The sequence below is a fragment of the Carcharodon carcharias genome, chromosome 20 (assembly GCF_017639515.1).
Source record: "Carcharodon carcharias isolate sCarCar2 chromosome 20, sCarCar2.pri, whole genome shotgun sequence".
Classification (NCBI taxonomy): Eukaryota; Metazoa; Chordata; class Chondrichthyes; order Lamniformes; family Lamnidae; genus Carcharodon; species Carcharodon carcharias.
This window is the reverse complement of record NC_054486.1, coordinates 30,013,105-30,035,716: the sequence shown is the minus strand read 5'-3', so window position 1 is coordinate 30,035,716 and position 22,612 is coordinate 30,013,105. Positions and strand designations below refer to the sequence as shown.

Sequence of the window (22,612 nt, the reverse complement as noted above, 5' to 3'; positions counted from 1 at the left end):
AAAAATATGTCAGGATTTCTGTTACCGATTGTTCATTTCTGATCCCTACAGGAAGTTAATACTTCCTGTGTGAGGCTTAATTGTGATGCACTCTGCAGTTGAACAGCATGCTAACATTCACAGTGAAGACACATGCTTGTGTATTGGCCCTTTGGACCCTTGCCAACTAGTATTTGCCTCCTGGACTCTCACTTTAGCTTGCTTCAGACATCTTCACTAAGATCCCAGTGATGGAAGATATTACTGTAAAGCTTGAGGGGATAACCTTCACCGGCTTCTCTGCTCTTCCTTCCCCTCACCTATTAGCCACCATCATCCTATACTTAGTAACCCAGCCAAAATCAGCAAGTCACTGGACCAGACAACATACAATTGCAAATCTCAGCCATGGCTGGAACTTGACCTCAATCACTAGTGTGTACACTAAAATAACATTTTAAAATATGGAGTATGCGCTTTTACATAGAAACACACCCCACCTGCAAAAATCCAGAGAATTTAGCCCCAGATTGACAGAGCCCAGTCCTAAGGATCCTCCACTCAAAGTGTGTGCTAACATTTCACCAGCTAAAATTGTGCCATTTACTCTACAAAATGCTGGTAAATCTCTGCTTTTGTAGCTAGGACAGTTTTACCTTAGGAGTGTTGGATTATCTGGGAGCTGAATGGGAAGACTCCCAGCAACAGTGATTAATCTACAACTTAAGTTCCATTGAGCTGTAAAGGTGGCTAGTCAGTGTTCAGTAGTTCCCTGGAGTACAGTGGCCTTCCCTGAGTCAAGTGGCAGATTACCGTCTCAGCCACTAAGTGCTGGTTCTAAACTTCCATCATGAGGTGCATTATCTTGAAGTCGCTTCAAGCACAGAGACCTGCTCAGCTCTGCCCAACCAAAAGGAGGACTGTTGCAAGCTGGCCATTAAACCACTGATCAACAAAGCTTTGAGCTTTTGCTCAGTGACACATTTTGCCTGTGATGAAAGGGTCACAATTGCCTGCATCACCGTCAAATGTCAGTACACAGTTACACCTACAGTAGCAACAACCGAATAAAGATAACTGCAGCGATAATCTAAATGAAAATTCAAAGTTCAAAAGTACTTCCAAATAAAAGAAAGCATCTGAAAACCGTTAAATTATGTCCCATTTTCTTTCTCCGCTCCTGAAGGCAGTCAAGTCCTTGTTGGGCTAGAGTTTCAGAGGTGCTGGTCACTATCCAGTAGAACACCCAAATGACCATTCTTCCTGTGTGAATATAGGTAGTGAATGTGAGCTAACTACTTGACTGTATTTGTACTTTCCAGCAGGCATGAGCAGCAAGGAACAGAAGCCTTGGCTGGTTTGCTTCTCTTTAATCCCGGGCATGAGCGCTAATTGTAGTGCCAACTACTGCCCAAATTGAGTTCTGTTAACCGAACAGTACAGATCAAGGGACTGCATCTGCAATCTCCTAAAAAGAAAGAACTTGCATTTCTTTAGAGCTAGAGCATGTCCCAAAACCCTTCACAGCCAATGTAAAACTTCTAAATTGTAGTCAGTATTTTTACGTAAGCAAACACAGCAGCCAATTTATGTCCAGCAAGCTCCCACAAACAGCAATGAAATAAATGACTGGATAATCTGTTTTAGGTATACTCCCTCAGTGCTGTCAGCTTGGATTCTATGCAAGCCTCAGGATTGAAGCTTAAACCCATGACTTTTTGACACAAGTGGCAAGTGTGCTACCCACAGAGCCAAAACTGATACTAGCCTATTAAATACACTAGCTTTACCAGCTCAGCCACTGTGCGAGTTTGAATCTGCTGTTTAGTGTATAGCTTAATGTGTGCCATGAACCAACTGTGAGCTGTTGGCTGGAAATACCAGTACAATTTTTGTTCTGTCATTCTGTAAGGCGCTGAGATTTTTATGTATCAAGTGCTGAGTGCGCAATTAAATGGTGTGTTACGCAACAATTCACCAGCTGCAGAACAAATGTTATGCCTTTGTTAGGTCTCTGAGCCACACAATTATGAGCGAAATGCCTAGAAGAGATATTCTAGGCAGCTGTACAATTGATTTCAGCAGCTCTTGTGGTAAATGCATTGCAGTTGAGCTGTGGAAGCCACTAGTTCCCTTTCTGACTGCTGACATCTGCTAGGGTGATATTGAGAATCACTACAATCAGCTGTGGTGCTCTGCCCTATGGAGAAGGGAGAAAAAAATCAGCCAGGGTTTCCACCCTGATTGCTTTCCTGTGAGCACTGCTGGAAATTGTGCACCTATTTTTTTTATCTCATGAAACATGAGCATTGCTGGCAAGGCCAACATTTGTTGCTCATCACTAATTGCCCTTGAGAAGATGTTGGTGATTTGCTTTGAACTGCTGCAGTCCATTTAATGTAAGTATATCGGCAGTGCTGTTAGGCAGGGAGTTCCAAGATTTTGACCTAGCAACAGTGAATAGTTCTAAGTCAGGATGGCATGTGGCTTGGAGGGGAGCTTGCAATTGGTGGTGTTCCTATGCAACTGCCTTCTGTCTGCAGGTAGGACTGTAATCTTGGTCTGTTATGGCCAAATAAGCTGCCAGCACTCATTGCTACAGCTCACGTGCAAGCAACAAGAAGTAGAATATCATACACTCAGTGCCCTTGGATCTGGAGCCCAGCAAGGAAAGTGCCTAATGTGGAGAGGGCAGGAAAATGGGGAAGATGATTCCTTGTCTACCTAACAATGGCTGCATCTCTGTCAGTGTTCAGTGTTCTTAGTTAATGCTTGTGTGAGGCAAAATAGAATAGTGATTTTATGCATCTATTTGTATAAGCTTGCACAATAAGACAGCAGGTGCAAGTGTCATACTGGTTCACTTGACAGTACTCTCTTCTCTGAAACTTAAGATTGTGGACTCCAACCCCAAAATTGGATTTGAGCAAATCATCAGGCCTGCGAAAGTGCAGCATTGTTGGATGGACTGTCCTTTGAATTAAACATTAACTCGAGGGTTCATCTCATCTGCCTGTTATAATAGTTCACATGGATGTTAAAGATCCCATGGTATTGTCTGTTCCAAAGACAGCAGGGAATACTGTTGGTGTCCTGGTCAACAACACCACCAAAATTATTCATCTCACGGCAGTTTGTGAAATGCTGCCAGTGCAGAGCCCCTGCTGCATTTACCTGCATACCAGTCCCTGCTTTTCACCAGTAATTTATTATGTGAAGCACTTCGGGGGACATTAGAAAGGGAAACAGCACAAGCCATGTTCTTACATATGCAGTGGTGACAAGCACGAAGAGTAGATTTTATTGTTTTGAAATTTGAAAGCTTACTCTGGGGGAGGTGGTGTAGTAGTAGTATTGTCACTGGACTTGTAGTCCCCGAAACCCAGGGTAATGCAGTAGGGGCCCAGAGCATTTCCCTGAGGACCCGGGTTTGAATCCCGCCACGGCAGATTGTGGAATTTGAATTCAATAAATATCTGGAACTAAACGTCTAATGATCACTGTGAAAACATTGCTGATTGTCATAAAAACCCATCTAGTTCACTAATGTCTTTTAGGGAAGGAAATCTGCTGTCCTCAACTGGTCTGGCCTACATGTGACTCCAGATTCGCAACAATGTGGTTGACTCTCAAATGCCCTCTGGCAAGCCACTCAGTTGTATCAAACTGCTAAAGAATTAATAAAAAGGAATTAAACCAGACAGACCACCTGACATTGACCTAGTCACCGGAAACAACAACAGCAAACTCAGCCCTGTCAAATCTACAAAGTCCTTCTGACTGACACCTGGGGACTGGTGCCAAAATTGAGAGAGCTATCTCACAGACAAGTCAAGGAACAGCCTGATATGGTCATGCTCATAGAATCATACCTTGCAGATCATGACCCAGACGCCATGATCACCATGATCCCAGCTACCCTGGGAGTCCTCAATGTCCACTCTGGCCCTCATGAAGTCTCGTGGCATCAGGTCAAATATGAACAAGGAAACCTCCTGCTGATTACCACACACCGCCCACCCCTCAGCTGATGTACCTGTACTTCCTCCACTTGGAGGAAGCATTGAGGGTGGCAAGGGTGCAAAATGTACCCTGGATGAGGGACTTCAATGTCCATCAACAAGATTGGCTTGGAAGCACCCCCACAGACCGAGCTGGCCTAGTCCTAAAGCACATAGCTGCTAGACTGGGTCTGCGACAAGTGGTGAGTGAATCAACAATAGGGAAAAACATACTTAATCTCATCCTCATCAACCTGCCTGCCGCAGACGCATCTGTCCATAAAAGTATCGGTAGGAGTGACCACCGCACAGCCCTTATGGAGACAAAATCCCGTCTTCACATTGAGGATACTTTGTTGTGTGGCACCACCACCATGCTAAATGGGATAGATTTCGAACAGATCCAGCAATTCAAGACTGGGCATCCATGAGACGCTGTGAGCCATCAGCAGCAGCAGAATTGTACTCAATCTCAAGCCGTAACCTCATAGCCCAGCATGGCCCCCCACTCTACCATTACCAGTAAGCCAGGGAATCAACCTTGGTTCAATGAAGAGTACAGGAGAGCATTCTAGGAGCAGCACCATGCATACCTAAAAATGAGGTGTCAACCTGGTGAAGCTACAACACAGGGCTACTTGTATGCCAAACAGCATAAGCAGCAAGTGATAGAGTTGAGCTTTTCCACAACCAATGGATCAGATCTAAGCTCTGCAGCCCTGCTACATAGAGTCATGAATGGTGGTGGACAACTAAACAGCTCACTGGAGGTGGAGGCTCCACAAATATTCCCATCCTCAATGATGGAGGAGCCCAGAACATCCGGGCAAAAGATAAGACTGAAGCATTCACAGCAATCTTCAGGCAGAAGTGCCGAGTGGATTATCCATCTCAACCTCCCCTGGAGGTCCCCAGCATCACAGATGCCAGTCTTTAGCCAACTCGATTCACTTCACGTGAGGTCAAGAAATAGATGAAGGCACTAGATACTGTAAAGGCTATGGGCCCTGACAAAATTCTGGCAATAGTACTGAAGACTTTTGCTCCAGAACTTGTTGTGCACCCAGCTAAGCTATTCCAGTACAGCACAACACTGGCATCTGCTTGGCAATGATGAAAATTGCCCGGGTATGTTCTGTACACAATAAGCAGGAAAAATCCAACCCAGCCAATTACCAGCCCATCAGTCTACTCTCCATCATCCAGTGAAGTAATGAAAGGAGTCATCAACAGTGATATCAAGCATCACTTGCTTAGCAATAAGTTCACTGATGCTCATTTTGCATCCCGCCAGGGTCACTCAGCTTCTGACCTCATAGCCTTGATCCAAACATGGACAAAAGAGCTGAACTCCAGAGGTGCGATAAGATTGACTGTTGTTGACATCAAGGCAGCATGTGTGACATCAAGGAGCCCTAGCAAAACTGGAATCAATAGGAATCGGGGGAAAGCTGTCCGCTGATTAGAATCATATCCAGCACAAAGGAAGGTGGTTGTGATTGTTGGAGGTCAATCATCTCAGTTCCAGGACATCACTGTGGGAGTTCCTCAGGGTAGTGTTCTAGGCCCAACCATCTTCAGCTGCTTCATCAATGACCAGCCTTGCATCCTAACGTCAAGAGTGGCAATGTTTGCTGATGATTGCCCAATGTTTAGTATCATTCACAACTCCTCAGATACTGAAGCAGTCCATGTCCAAATGCAGCAAGACCTGGACAATGGCTGACAGTGGCAAGTAACATTCACGCCACACAAGTACCAGGCAATGGCCATCTCCAACAAGAAAGAATCTAACCTCGTCCCCTTGACATTCAATGGCATTACCATCACTAAATCCCCCACTATCAACATCTTGGGGTTTGCCATTGACCAGAAGCTGAACTGGACTATCCACATAAATACTGTGGCTACAAGAGCAGGTCAGAGTTAAGGAATCCTGCAGCAAGTAACTCACCACCTACAAGGCACAAGTCAGGAGTGTGATGGAATACTCTCCATTTGCCTAGATGAGTGCAGCTCTAACAACACTCAAGAAGCTTGACACCATCTAGGACAAAGCAGCCTGCTTGATTGGTGCCCCCTTCCACAAACATGCACTCCCTCCACCACCGGGGAACAGTGGCAGCAGTGTTTTCCATCTACAAGATGCACTGCAGAAACTCACCAAAGCTCTTTAGGCAGCACCTTCCAAAGTCACAACCACTACCATCTAGAAAGACAAGGGCAGCAGATACATGGGAACAGCACCGCCTTGAATTTCCCCACCAAGCCACTCACCATCCTGACTGGGAAATATGTTGCCGTTCCTTCACTGTCACTGGGTGTACCTACACTGCAGGGACTGCAGCGGTTCAAGAAGGCAGCTCACCACCACCTTCTCAAGGGCAATTAGCAATGAGTAACAAATGCTGGCTTAGCCAGCAACACCCACATTCCATAAATGAATAAAAAAAAAATTCAAAGACTTTTCACCTGATGGTAACTGCTTCACTCATTGTTCAGGCTTGCTGGCTGAAATAATGATCATATCTTGAAATAGCATGAATTAACCTATTTACGTCATATCTTCCATTTCAGCTTGCATCTCCCTTTCCTTCTCTTCCTCACCGACCCAACTCCCGCCGCGCCCCTCTCCAACTTTCTTAGCACAAGAGTGCAGGAAAATGGGTTGGGTCATAAGTTGTTTTAGATCAGAATCTCATTTTAACAATGCAATCTTAGAAGTTTCACATGTCTTTGTGACACCTGGGGTAATGGCGGGATGAGCACTGGACTTTCATTTCTGAAACCATTCCAAATGCATGGGTGAATTTCTACTTTGTCTGCGGCTGTAAATGTTCTACATTAAATTCCTGTGCAGACTCCCAATTCTTGGTGGTGCCATGCAAACCAACATTTGGTGAGACACTAGGATGGCTGATGTGAGGAAAATGACCAATTTCTCTCTGGTACTGTAAGAAGTCCTTCTGAAGTTGGGATTGATGAACATTGTTCTGAATGTGAAGGACCATTTTGGTCCATCCAACAGTCTTCAAACTTCAAAAACAAATGCATGATACCACATAAAAGCTACCAGGGACGGTTATAAAGAAAGAATCTGCAGCTAGCTACAGTACCTGAATTATGTCCCATAGGGAGGGGTCTGAGAGTCCCTTTTGGAGTCTCACTTAGGTTCGGAGCCATTCTCTGGACATAACAGGAATGAATGACTATGACTAGTAATGTGTTAAAACAATTTTGTTGAATACTGAATAATAATAAGACAATTATGATTGATAATATATTTATATATAAAAGAAGAAAAATAAGTAACAGGGAAGAAAGATAACGTTATTAAAAGGACAAAACACTTTATGTATGTCAGAAGAAAAGAAGACAGATTTTTCTAAAGCACAAAGAATAACCCCAACTTGGTCTGTTCCATGACAGCACCCTAAATTGATACATAGGTTACCATCTCCTTGGTACATACATTACCAAGTTGCTGAGTAATCTACGGGTGGGCATTATGGTCAGTCACCCTGTTCCTGGTCCTTCCTCTTGCTTTCAGTGATAACTATTCCACTACTGCCAAGCAGCGAGTCCTCAAAGCAATGTCCCTTTGAGCTAAATTTCTGACTCCATTCCAGCCTTCCGAGGCCTGGTACAGCCCTTTCCCAAAACAAATCTCAGTTCTTATCAATTCTTCTATGTTGGGCATTTGTGGGTAGGATGTAGACCTGAGGCCTGTGTACCAGCAGCCACTAATTTTTGCAATTTTGTATTTTGCCCAGCTATGATTGTGCAAGACCATACAGACTTCACAATATCCAATTTGCTTACACATCTTTTGATAGTGTCTTCCCATCTGTCATCCTTCAAGTGTATGTCCATCAATCAAACTTCATCTTCTGATGACCATACTAGGTGACCAGCATAAGGTTACTCATCACCCTGGCCTGTAGTCAAAGGGTCACCGAATGCAGTAAGAAAATTCATTTTAGTATTCTAGTTTAAAATTGGAAAACGAAGATGTAGCCTAAATACCAACTGTGCATGGCCAGTATGATAAAACAAGGTCTGGGAAAACACGTCACTACAGATTATTATTGATTAATTAATCAAAGCACAATCATAGCTGGTTAAAATACAAAATTGCAAAAATTAGTGGCTGCTGGCCCGCAGGCCTCAGGTCTACATCCTACCCACAAACGCTCAATATATTCACTAACAGAAATGATTCCATTCACATATTGCTACTATAAACCTGGCACTACTACTGATTAGAATCAGCCTGTCACTACTTGTAATGAATGTGCCTCCTGTTCTTTTCCATCTAGTATAAAATTTGTGTTGCTGCCAAAAGCCTAGCTCGTAATGTTGTGTATTGCACTGAGTAACACTATCGCATTGATCAAACTTTATTTACACTTACCCAGCAAGGGCAGCAGAGAGGGTAACACAACAAAATGCTCAGATCCTGCAATATACTACACTCCTCACTTTTTTTATTTATTCATGGGATGTGCGCATTACCGGCTTGGCCAGCATTTATTGCCTATCCCTAATTGCCCTTGAGAAAGTGGTGGTGAGCCGCCTTCTTGAACTGCTGCAGTCCACGTAGTCTAGGTACACCCACAGTGCTGTTAAGGAGGGCGTTCCAGGATTTTGACCCAGCAACAGTGAAGGAACAGTGATATATTTCCAAGTCAGAATGGTGTGTGGCGTGGAGGAGAACCCCCAATTGGTGGTATTGTCACAACTCACTGGGGATAGTGCACTGTAATATCAAGCCCCACTGTTCCCTGAGCCACAACAAATGTGAAAAATTTGACCAAACCACCAGATTGCCCCAATTCTATCTAACTGTTTAACTTAGGTTAACAGAATACGAGCACCAGGTTTGTAAACTTAATAAGTAAGTAACTGTTTATTGAACAAAGTCTCATTAACCATTGGCAAGAGAAAGAAATATGAACTGCCAATTTTTAACTCTACAGCCTAAACTCTACCCCTCCTCAAATCCCTATACACACACAAAAACACGGATTTTAAGGGTGGGTAAAACAGTTCAATAGCACCAGTTCCGGAGTACAGGATTCGATGGGTTGATTTTGATCGATGTCTTCCAAATTCCTTTTAGTTCTTGTTGATGACATGAGGTGGTCTTTCAGTATTTAGTTCACTGGTTGAGCACTCGCCTTTCAATACCTCTAACAGTGATTTTCCCCTTTGCCTCTTGACAGGGGTTTTCAGAGAGCAGGCTAAAGAGATATCTGAAGAAAAGCCAGCTAGCTATTATTGTGGAATTACTGGAATCTTCCACACACAGGAGAAAGAGGTTTTAGGTCTTTGTTCCTTTCAGGCTAGGAGCTATTTTGCTGCACTGCTTCTCATATAAATCATGGTCACCTGATCAGGAGCCAATTAAAATGTAAAAAAACAAAAAAACTGCGGATGCTGGAAATCCAAAACAAAAACAGAATTACCTGGAAAAACTCAGCAGGTCTGGCAGCATCGGCGGAGAAGAAAAGAGTTGACGTTTCGAGTCCTCATGACCCTTCGACAGAACTTGAGTTCAAGTCCAAGAAAGAGTTGAAATATAAGCTGGTTTAAGGTGTGTGTGTGGGGGGCGGAGAGATAGAGAGAGAGAGAGGTGGAGGGGGGGGCAGTGTGTGGTTGTAGGGACAAACAAGCAGTGATAGAAGCAGATCATCAAAAGATGTCAACGACAATAGTACAATAGAACACATAGGTGTTAAAGTTAAAGTTGGTGATATTATCTAAACGAATGTGCTAATTAAGAATGGATGGTAGGGCACTCAAGGTATAGCTCTAGTGGGGGTTTTGCAAAAAAAAAACCCCCACTAGAGCTATACCTTGAGTGCCCTACCATCCATTCTTAATTAGCACATTCGTTTAGATAATATCACCAACTTTAACTTTAACACCTATGTGTTCTATTGTACTATTGTCGTTGACATCGTTTGATGATCTGCTTCTATCACTGCTTGTTTGTCCCTACAACCACACACTGCCCCCCCCTCCACCTCTCTCTCTCTCTATCTCTCCGCCCCCCACACACACACCTTAAACCAGCTTATATTTCAACTCTTTCTTGGACTCGAACTCAAGTTCTGTCAAAGGGTCATGAGGACTCGAAACGTCAACTCTTTTCTTCTCCGCCGATGCTGCCAGACCTGCTGAGTTTTTCCAGGTAATTCTGTTTTTGTGTTGCCAATTAAAATGTTGTTGTCAGGCAGCTCCCTTGGTCCAGGACGCCTTTCCAGCACTATCCTGTCTTTCATGGCACAATCTGTTCCAGGACTGCAACATTGTATGTGTCTCTCATTCTGTTCCAGTGACATGTCTTTCAACCTGCAGTCATTATAGTTTTAATTCACAATCCAACAGCAATAACAAGGTATGTTCTTTGCAGTGTTCCCATGTATCTGCTGCCCTTGTCCTTCTAGCTGGTAGCAATCGTGGGTTTGGAAGGTGCTGTCTAAGGAGCCTTGATGAGTTCCTGCAGTGTATCTTGTACTGCTGCCACTCTGCATGCATCAGTGGTAGAGGGAGTAAATGTTTGTGGATGGGGTGCCAATCAAACAGGCTGTTTTGTCCTGGATTGGGTCAAGCTTCTTGAGTGTTGTTGGAGCTGCACTCACCAAGGCAAGTGGCGAGTATTCCATCACACTCCTAACTTGTGCCTTGTAGATGGTAGACAGGATTTGGGGAGTCAGGAGGTGAGTTACTTGCTGCAGGATTCCTAGCCTCTGACCTGCTCGTGTAACCACACTATTTATATTGCTAGTCCAATTTAGTTTCTAGCCAATGGTATTTAATATTCTGGTCAATGGTAATTTTAATAAAAACTAACTTGTACGTTAAAATGGTATATGTACATAAGTTCCCAGAATAGAGTATGACTAAACCAACATCAACAATACCTGAAAATTTAACTAGTTAGGTTGCTTATTTGTTCTGCAGTAATCTCAACCAAAACATAAATAACCAATTCTACCAGGGTAGTTCACATGTCAAAGAATGTTTTTCCTTAACTGTGGGATGCACTTAACAAAAATATAATTTGACAAGAAATAATGAAAAAGCAACTTTATTTTCTTCTTCTTTCCTACAGACTTTCAATTAACCTATCTGGCTCCTTTCTCTTTCTGGCTTAAGTATCTCCTTCCATTTCCATTAGCTTTACACTGCTCTCCCAACATCTCTGACTGTGTCAAATCTGAACTTTGACTGCCAGCTCTGCTTAATAATTCAGACTGTGACATTGTTTGATTTGTGAATGCATCTAATCTCTTTACAACAACTCCAATCACATACTCCTCCTTATCACCTTGATGGGTTTCACCATGACCTTTTGACCAGCACTGAACTCTCTCATGTCATGATTTATCTTCCCTTTATCTTGGTTTTCTCTTACTTTGCTATTGACATCAGGCTTAAGCAAACTAAGCCTTACCCTAGAAGCATGTTTAAGCACTAACTCATCAGGTGAGCAACCTCTTGTAGACTGTGGGGTTATTCTGTAAGAGAACAAAAATTGTCAAAACTGTATCGAAGGGAAGTATAGAAATTATGCCTAGCCTGTCACCTTGCAAATACTTCTGCAAAAATCTCATCACAATCAGCACACTTCTTTCTCCAACACCATTCAATGCTGCATGATATGGTGATATTAAAATGTGCTTGACTCCATTCTTACTCAGGAATATTTCAAACTCCGCTGATGTAACTATGAACTGTCATCTGACACCAACGTACCTGGTAACCCATAAGTTACAAACCAACTTCTCAAAATCTCAATAGTTCTGGCACTTGTGGTTTTGGGCATCAGCTCAACATGTATCCACTTGCTAAAGCTATTGACCAAAACAAATTAATCTTTCCCTTCCACTTCAAAGAAATCAACATATACTCATTCCCATGGTTTTCTTCTGTTTGACCATGAAATGAAAGAAACCTTGGCTGGATCGTTTCTCATTCTGAGACACACTTCACAACTTTTCGCCAACTCATCAATATTTCTATATTACCTTTGTATACCAAAAATAGCTTTCACACTGATTATCCCTGTGTACTCGTGATTAAGTTCCTCTTACAATCTCTCTCTAAACCTTGGAGGAATAATGGCCCAGATATTCAGAGAAGAGGCAATTATCACTGCATTGCCGCTCTGCTGAAACATTTCCCTGATTCGGTGCTGCTCCACATTTCTTGCTGGAGCCCAGATTTCCCAGAAATGTGGAGTGCAACGTCCATTGAGGAACTCCATCGAAGTGCAGCAGAGTCGGGGAGAAGACAGGACAAATTCACTTTTTACGGAACTAGCTGCTGTATGGTAAGTTTAAAGGTCCAGTTTGAATGTTAGTGAATCGGTGACTGGATGAATATTAGTGAATGGGTGGATAACTGAATGAGTGAATGGGCAGGATAGGTGAGCTAAGTAGTCAGGTGGGTAGAGTGGATGACGTGTTAGGGTGGTAGGGTGGTAAGGTGGTGGGTGGGTAGGGAGGCAGGTGAGTGAGATGGCACGTGAGCCTGGGGGTAATCTGGGAATCAGCAGGGTGGTCAGGGGAGTAGCCAGGGGATCATTGAGTGATTTTGGAAGGTCAGTTCTGGAGTTACCCAGGAGTTAGAGTAGGCTTCTTCTGTCTAACATTTCCTGTATGGCTGTTCAGGTAAGTACATCAAAACGGAGTAATTCAGAGTTGGAGACATTTGTGGAGGGTCCGGGGAGCAGGGGAATTGCCCATCAGAAGTTGAAACTTCCCGAGCAATTTCCACGTAGGTCAGTGCGTCAGGGCTTCCACAGAGCCCCAACACACATCTCTGGTCGTATGTCCAGTCTCTGACGATCCGGTAACCAGAGGATTTGGGCCATAGACTCTTGAACCCCATAGGAGATGGTCTGGATCTATACTCAGTTCACTTCTATGTGTGCAATACTCCTGCAATTTATCATCATCACGTTCTTTAGGCCAACCATGCATGAAATTGAGCACTTTACTGAACAGCACATCCTTTTGAGTTTCTTCGCTAATTCCTGTGGCAGAAACTGACATGTCACTTAGGTATGTAAAGTAATTCACAGGTAATACAGTGGCTAGAAATAAATCAATCTTCACAGGAATTCTCGAAAGAAGGAGCTCATCAGCATGATCTGCTGACTTGGGATATTTAATATTGTACTGATGGCTAATTTTATTATTTGGTCTTCCTTGCTCAAGGACCACTTTGTGCTCTCTTAGCACTTCCTCAATGTCAGACACGCTGTTCCTGTTAGGAACAATGTTCAACTTTAAGTTTAATTTATATTTCTATTTGTGTGTTAAGAAAGGTGGAACATGGTTTCAGTTTAATTTAGTTTCTTTGGGAGCTTGGTATCAGGAAGTCTGGAGGGCCTCCTAGCAAAAAGGTCAGGTTTTCTGCATTTGTTTGTGTACACTTTGTAATGAGGTTTTACAACCCTTGAATTGAAGGGATGGGTTAGTAGTTTAATGATTTGGGGAAAAAACACAAAGTAGAAATAAACTGTGCTGCTGTCTAGCAACAGGGGTCCAGTGACATCAGAGATACAGGGAAAGGCGGAAAAGAAGTTCAGTGTGTGTATGTCAGAGAGAGAAGACAGGAGTCCTCAGCACCCTGATAAGAAATACTGCAAGGCTGCTGGGAGACTGAGTTTATGGAAGACCTGTGTTAGCTCTGCCATTGAAGTAATAGAGAGTTTAGAATTTGGTTTCGGCTGTCTCGGGGAGACAGCTGGGGAAAAAGCTTCTAGTGAATGCTCAGAAATCCACCAGAAGAAAATTGTTTGCAACTGGACCAGCCCAAGCAAGAAGCCTTGGTGTTAAGATAATGGTAAATCTTCACTGGGTTTTTATGGGTTTTTAAAAGGAATGGTGCGAGTTTGAATCATTTTCTTACATTTGTATTGAGATCTTTTCAACCTTTTGGTTTGGTGTAATATAGTTCATTTTTTTTCCTTGTTTAATAGATGTTTTTTTCTTTATGCTAAAGGTGCCTCAGTAAACTTCTGTGAATTTGGTCGGTAGCTTTTCTCCACAGTTCCTAAAAGAAACAAAGTTATGATCTATTAAGCCAGGTTTCACTCTGCAATCTGTCATGTCCAGTATTAACATCAGCTTACACTGGGTTACATCAGTAACACTTACTGTACTGTACTACTGTAAATAACTTGGCGCAGTTTAACTGTATTTTCTTAATTTAATTCCTTCCCATTAGGAACGCTTTGTTCCCTCCTACTGCTACTAATGACAATTAATGAAAAGGATAATCATATTCCACTCCTAACACTAACTTTTCCTAACATTGGAACACTGTTAGTGGAACAACTGATTAGCTTCATACCAATTTTTCATAAGGTAATGTGATTTATGGACTTCATTTATTCTCCTTCCAAGATACAGACACTGCTGTCACTGTATCAATGATGAAAATAAGTTGTGATTCTCCAACTTTCATTTTTACTGTGGATGCTGAAATTATTTCTTTAAACCGTTTCATTCTCATCTTTCATGTGCTGTTTTCTTGCTCTCTGAGTACAACTCTTGATCTTCCTGCTCAATAATATCAACTTCTGTTTCCACATCTATTGTATGTGCATTTGAGGATTTCCAGATTCCTGAACTAGCTTTAGACCTACCATGACTTCGACCTCGTGCTTGGCTGCGACCTGGAGCTTTATCATGACCTGGAACATTACTGTTTCCTCTACTCCTGCATGCCATCCGAATACGACTAACTTTATCACAAGCATAGCACGTTGACTGGACATGGGGACATTTAAATAGTTGGTGGCTAACACGACAATGGTAGCATCTAAATTTCTGACTCTGAGACTGAACTTGGCTGCCGTGGCCTGGATCTTGTTGAAATCCAGTGGACCCCTCCTGCTAGCTCAGGAAAAGAACTCCCTTGCAATTTGCAACAGTCTCTTTCTGCTAATTCCATGGCTGTGGCCTCGTCACAGGCCTCCTTCCATGTCACCATATTGCCTTTGCTCAAAAGCTTGTTCTTTCGGCCTCCTACAAACGTGTCTCTAAAGTTGGTTTCTAAGTTTGTGCCATACCCACAGTGATGGGAGAGTTTCTTTAATTCAAGAATGTAATCTGCAACAGATTCACTTGGCAACTGCTTCCTTTTATGGAATGCAGCTCTCAGTTAAATTTCATTCCTAGCTGTGCTATCATATGAGTTCAGAACTTCCTTAGTTTCAGAATAGTTCATAGTACTGAGGTCTCACAGGCAACTTCAGTTGGACATTACCTCAAAAGCATCTGGCCCCATAGCGAGGACAAGATTTACTTAATCCCGATCTTCTATTTTATTTGACTGCAGCCAAATGTGTAACCTTCATTCGTAATTACACCAGTCCTCTTTGTTAGGGTTGAATTCACCACCCCCCCAAACATTGTCCCCAAATATGCCTTCAGTGCCATTTTTTCAATTATGTGCTGTGCTGACTCATTTTGTATCTGAATGCAATGTGCACACATGGAACAAACTTTCAAGCAGTTCAAACCTCCTCAAAATCAACTTTAGGAGTTCCAAAAATATGTTCTTCAATCCTTAATTTCTCAAGTGAAATGTAAAAGAAAATTCCATTCCAGCCTCATAGTAGTTTTTCTGCATTGTTGTGCATTGCACTGAGTAAGAATAAAACATGTTGAGCTGCAGGCAGCCATTATTCAACTAGTTTTATATACACCTCGCCAGCAGAGAGGGCAACAAATCAAAATGCAATGCACTGCAAATAATAACAGCTAAACGAGTGGCATTGTATTCATCCCATCAGTGGAAAGTAGAAAGAACTGATGTTACCATCTGGTAACAATTAATAGTATTCGAATCAAAGGAGTTTGACTCTCAGCGCCAGGCACTCAGTTTTCCAGTTAACAATAGCATTCTGTGATAAAAGGTGCTACAAAACTCTGTGGTATCTCCACTCCAACATTTTCCTTTCTGGAACTTCAAAACAGTGGAGTATCCTACCTTGCTAAGTTCTTCATTCTTGCTGAGACCAAGCATTTGCAACTTAAGTTCAGCAACTTTAATCCTTTAATCAACACTCCCTGTTTGACCTCATTTTCTTGTTTTCACTCTTGGTGGAGTCCTCTAACTTTTCATCTAAATTTCTCCATATAATGATTGCAGTCATTAATCGCTGCTTGACACATTCAATAAACTGGGAGTCAGAACCATAGTTATCAGGATTATTCTTTTGGTGGGGGAAGTGGTGTCATGGGGTAACATAATTAATTTAGTGAGCATTTATCAAAAGTCTTGCTGGCTAATTTCCAGTATCGTTAGGATTATCCAATAGGTCATGTTTGTCCTGGCAGATTCCTATGCGATCAGATACAATGCTAGGTAAATCATCAAGGTACTGATCAATCACAGAAACATATGTGTTGAGCTGATGGGTCAGTAGCTGTGCTGATGAGAATAGATGGCACCTATTAACCACTCATGTATAGAACATATTCCAAACATCATTATTCTGATTCCATCGCCGTTGCCCAGATTGGGCAAGGTATTTTTCAGGCTAAATATGCTCTCGGATTGTTCAAGCTTTGTGGATAAAGGTAGTATCTCAATCCTTTCATTAGCTGCAGATTGAGGAATTTCCTATCGTAAGATAACCTTGCTTCTTGTGACAAACTAGTTTGTTGCTCTTACTATTGGAAGGCAATGCATGATTATGGACTATATTCATTAAAATATTATTTTAGGCTTTTTTTAATGTGCTATTGAATTTAAGATGGATCTTAGAATTCATAAATGTAAGGTAGAAAATCTCTATTTTATGTCACTTGACATCTTTTCACATCAAGCCAATCTAATTGTTGAGAAATCGGGATGACACAAGGACCAAATGTCACAATAGCATTAAGGTTAGAAAGAATAGCAGAGAAAGTGAGATGAAGTGTAGTGGGAAGAGAAGTCAAGAAGGAAACATCAAAGGGAAAGTAGTGCAGGGGAAAGGGGGAAGAGTCAGGAATCAATGAAAAGCAAGAGACAATAGCATCAGAGAATGGTATGGAGTCTGGAGATCAGTGAAGGGGAAGAGACTCTTGTGTGCAAAGGTGACAAGTTTAGGAAAAGAATGCATAGTACAGCAAAAATGGGTACTTAGGATTAGTGAAGAGAAAACAGATGAAGGAAAAACAGAAGCAGTTTCATTCTTTCTATCCTTGGAGCTGTGACAGTTTCAAAATGTAGAATTAAAATACAAGGAAGAAAACTGCAACCTTCAGGAAAAGTCTGACCAGGACCTGGGAGTGTTTATAGTCCTGTAAAGTTAGGGTGATGATCTAGGTCATCAGACCAGTCATCCCACTCTCAAGCATAAAATCATTACAGGCTTGTGTTAGGAATCTATTACTTTAACACTTTAAAATTGGAGTTTTAGCAAGTTTATTTAACTCATCAATTGTATGTAGCATTAATATGAATGTTTAACATATTAATTAAATTCTAATCTTCAAGTGGGCCTTTATAAAGGATGCAGTAAGCTAAAATGATCATAGGAGAGATAAGTGGCTGACGTTTTAAAAATGCTCATATCTTGGCTTGTTGACGGTGGCAGCATCCTTCCATCTACAGGAATGATGGACATGAGCCAAACCCACTGATGATGGAATAGTTTCATATGGTGCACTTTTGCTGATGGTTGGAGAGAGCATCCGTGCGAGGCAGGTTCTGCCACAAGTGCCACAAATGAGGAGGTTATCAGTTGTCGTTGTGGGTTGCTCTTTTCGGTGTTGGCACCTATTGTCAAGCTGCTGTAGCCACTGATCATCATGATGGCGCACAGCGGCCCACAGGTAATGTTGCCATTTCCCTCTGTTGTTGGCTACCTTGCCACACAGAATATCCTTGGGAATGTACCCATCTACCATCCTGTGAATGTGCCCAAGCCATTGAAGTGGCCTCCCCTTGATGAGTGCTAGCACAGTGCTTGCTTTTGAAAAGATTATCACATTCATGATTTTGCCCTTCCATGAGATGCCGAGAATGTGCTGCAGACATCAAAGATGAAAACTGTTGAGCTTTCTTTCTTGATAGTTGTAAGTCATCCATGCTTCACAGCCATGAAATATTCTAAGGATTCAAAAGGCTTATACACCTGGTATTGAAAATTCCAGCAGATATTGTTCTGTCGAAGGGTCATGAGGACTCGAAACGTCAACTCTTTCTTCTCCGCCGATGCTGCCAGACCTGCTGAGTTTTTCCAGGTAATTCTGTTTTTGTTTATTGTTTTAGACTACATGTTTGATTATAGTTTTATATAAACTGCACTACACAGTGCCTGCAATGAGCACTGTGGGCGATCTCAGACCCTTCTATAGCACACAGAGGACCTCTAGTGGCGCTAAGAAACACAGGCCTTATAAACTAGGGGTGGCGGAATGAGTAGGGTCGGGGAGGTTGGGTAATCGGGTAGGGTTGGGAGGGTGGATCGTCTGGGTCAGTGGGTGGTAGCTCAGGTTGAGGGGCTGATTGGAGATCTGGGCGCTGCTTTACGTTACCCTGTTAATCAGTGAGTTACACATAAGATTAAACAGTGTAACAAATCTAAGGTAGGTATCTGGGTAAGTAGCATGTATCTTGCTCAAGTCTCCAACATGGAGACTGGTGTAAGAGACATTCATAGAGGGTCTCGGGCAGCGCAAATCAGCCAGTCAGAAATTTAAGCTTTCCAGGCAATTACAGCGTCTATACACGTCAGTGGGTCCTAAAATGCAACAGTGGTGGACACGTCAACATCCTCTGCTGTTGCCATTGGAAGATCTGGCTCTCTATCCCATTCCCACAGTTTTCTTGACACTTATAGTAAGGGAGAACATATTATGGACATGGAGAGAGTATCCATGAGTGTTTGTGGCTGAGTTTCTGTGCCTTGGCACACGACTGGTTACTTGGTTGGAACAAGAAGCACTAATGCTCGTTGACATTGAATGCTCTGTTGCAATGACAGCTTTTATACCACTAGAGGTCCTCTGTGTGCTATGGAAGGGTCTGAGATCGCCCACAGAGCTCATGGCAGGCTCTGTGTAGTGCAGTTTATATAAAACTATAATCAAACATGCAGTCTAAAACAATATCTGCTGGAATTTTCAATACCAGGTGTATAAGCCTTTTGAATCCTTAGAATATTTCAGTAGTTACTTTCATCATTGTGCAAATCATGCCATTTCACAGCAGGTTAAGTAAACATACTCAGTAACCTTGTTTAGTTTAATAGTGCCAATGTGCTATGGGAAAAGTTGCACTAAAATTTAAGCCATTACATTTTACCTTTGTGCCGTCACTTACATTATGCTCTAACCTCAAATTGTGCCTACAACTGGCAGCACCAGATCTATAAATAAGTGCTTCACCTTTGTGATGTGTAACTGAGACAGTTGTCTTCAGAAAAATCATGTTGGAATAGCTGAATCAATAAATAAGACAATGAGTGTTTTTCACAGTTTAAGTGGGGTTGGTGTAAAGCTTTCACATTGCACTGTACTATAATCTGTGCAACAGCATTTTAAGCACTTGCACTGAGTTATTGAGTAGTGGACCCCACTGTAAGTAAATAGATGGCCACCACAGGCATAAGGTAAATGTTAGCACCCAAGTTCATTTCTGAAAGCAGGGCTTTTTATTAAGAATCGCCAAACACCACAAGGTAGCTCACTAAGAAGAGAAACATCTCGGACATAACATAGAAAATAGGAGCAGGAGTAGGCCATTCGGCCCTTCGAGCCTGCTCCGCCATTCATTATGATCATGGCTGATCATCCAACTCAATAGCCTGCTCCCGCTTTCTCCCCATATCCTTTGATCCCTTTCGCCCCAACAGCTATATCTAACTCTTTCTTGAAAACATACAATGTTTTGGCCTCAACTACTTTCTGTGGTAGCGAATTTCACAGGCTCATCACTCTCTGGGTGAAGAAATTTCTCCTCATCCCAGTCCTAAATGGTCTACCCTGTATCCTCAGACTGTGGCCCCTTGTGCTGGACTCCCCCACCATCAGGAACATCCTTCCAGCACCTACCCTGTCTGGTCCTGTTAGAATTTTATAGGTTTCTATGAGATCCCCCCTCATTTTTCTGAACTCCACCGAATATAATCGTAACTGACTCAATCTCTCCTCATATGTCAGTCCTGCCATCCCAGGAATCAGTCTGGTAAACCTTTGCTGCACTCCCTCTATAGCAAGCACATCCTTCCTCAGATAAGGAGACCAAAGCTGCACACAATATTCCAGGTGTGATCTCACCAAGACCCTGTATAATTGCAGCAAGACATCCCTGCTCCTGTACTCGAATCCTCTGGCTATGAAGGCCAACGTACTATTTGCCTTCTTTACCGCCTGCTGCAGCTGCATGCTTACCTTCAGCGACTGCTGTACGAGGACACCCAGGTCTCGTTGCACATTCCCCTCTTTCAATTTATAGCCATTCAGATAATAAACTGCCTTCCTGTTTTTGCTACCAAAGTGGATAACCTCACATTTATGCACATTATACTGCATCTGCCATGCATTTGCCCACTCACTTAGTTTGTCCAAATCACCCTGAAGCATCTCTGCAGCCTCCTCACAGCTCACCCTCCCACCCAGCTTTGCTCATCTGCAAATTTTGGAGATATTACTTTTAGTTCCCTCATCTAAATCATTCATATTCATTGTAAGTCTCTGGAAAATTATTTTTATTACAATGACAGCACCATAGTGGGATGGTCCAGCACTGTTATAACTGTAATAGACTACTGGTCTTTGATCATCTTACTGAGAGGCAGCTCCCAGAAATCTAGCCACAAGCATAAAAAAGAACTAAACTTTGTAAGTTACACACACACTGCAGTTATATCTATAAAAGCATTTGTATTTAATTGTAACTTCATGGAAATTAGTATAGTGTCTGAATACAGATGGTGCCGTATACAACCAAAGTGCCTTTCATCAAAGTAGTGATCTTGCATTAAAATGTAACTTATACTCTACTTCAAACAGAAGAGGAATAAATATTTCCAAATTGCAATAAGGTTTTGTTCCAGGAGCCCAGAGGAAGCCGATATTCCCATGCGGTCTGTCTCATTGTGAATTGACACTAACCTTAACACACCAAATGTATGAGATAGAGGAAACTGTTTATGCTGTCCTGTTTGTCTTTTTGAACATTTGAGGGGTGCCATGGTTGGGAAGAGACTGTCATCCAGTCCATCTTGAATGTGCCTTTGCTACAAAGGTCTGGAAAGAAATTAAGTGCTTTTTTTGATGTTCATCCCAAGAAATTCCATAACACAGGACTCTGTACTCTACAAGCTGTTCCCAGTATGCATACTGAGATAAACTTCACCTAAGGCTGGAGGATTAACAACTCGATGAAAGATATTCTTTCATCTGCCCGAAACTTGTTGGTTTTCCAATGTAAAGAATTGTCCATGACAGTGTTGCAGACTGGCACATTCCAAGGTCCAGACTATGTGCTATGGGATGCTTTCAAGCTTGGGGCAACCGCCTTAAAGGTGCAATTGGGAAAGACCACTATTTACGGCCCTTCAGCCATAGTACACTGAGGGGCTGGAAACTGAATATCCCCTTTGATTTATATGTTTGACATGTAATCAACATTGTAAATATTAACTATCACTGTAAATATAGTGAGTAACTGATTTGTTTTGAACTTGGTGTAACATCAACTTTGGTCATCTCATGTACTTTAATAAATTTTACAAATAAAGCACTTTTTGAAATGGCCAAGATGATACAAAGATGAGTAGGAAAGCAAGTTGTGAGGAGAACACGAAGTGTCTGCAAAGGGATGTAGATGGGTTAAGTCAATGGACAAAAAATTTGGTTGATGGAGTATAATATGGGAAAATGTGAGGTTGTCTATTTTGGCAGGAAGAATAGAAAAGCAGAATATTATTTAAAAGGAGGGAAAGAGTTTGCAGAATGCTGCAGTATAGAGGAGTCTGGGTGTCCTTGAACATGAATCGCAAAATGTTAGCATGCAGGTAGAACAAGAAATGAGGAAGGCAAATGGAATTTTGCCCTTTATTGCAAGGGGGATGGAATATAAAAGTAGAAAAATTTACTATGACTGCAGAGGACATTGGTGAGACCACACCTCGAGTACTGTGTACAGTTTTGGTCTCCTTATTTAAGGAGGGACATAGTTGCATTGGAAGGTGGTTCAGAGAAAGTTCACTCGACCAATTCATGGGATGAAGGGGTTGTCTTATGAGGAAAGGACAAGCAGGTTGGGTCTATACCCATTTAGAAGAAGAAGAGATGATCTTATTGAAACATATAAGATTCTGAGGGGGCTTGATAGGCTAGATGCAGAGAGGATGTTGCCTCTTGTGGGGGAATTTAGGACTGTGGGGGCACAGTTTAAAAAAAGAGGTCTCTTATTCAAGGTGGAGATGAAGAGAAATTTCTTCTCTAAGGGTCATTAGTGTTTGGAATTCTCTTCCCCAGAAAGCAGTGGAAGCTGGGTCATTGAATATATTTGAGGCTAAATTAAATTTATTGACCTACAAGGGATTCTGTGGTTATGGGGTCAGGCAGGAAAGTGGAGTTAAGGCCACAATCAGATCAGCCATG

The 22,612-nt window shown here is 42.2% G+C and overlaps 1 protein-coding gene across 1 annotated transcript in view; it reads left to right on the top strand.

Moving 5' to 3' along the window:
- The window catches only part of dnajc17 (DnaJ (Hsp40) homolog, subfamily C, member 17), a 181,378-nt gene that overhangs the window by 114,326 nt on the left and 44,440 nt on the right, over positions 1-22,612 (top strand). The window lies entirely within an intron of this gene.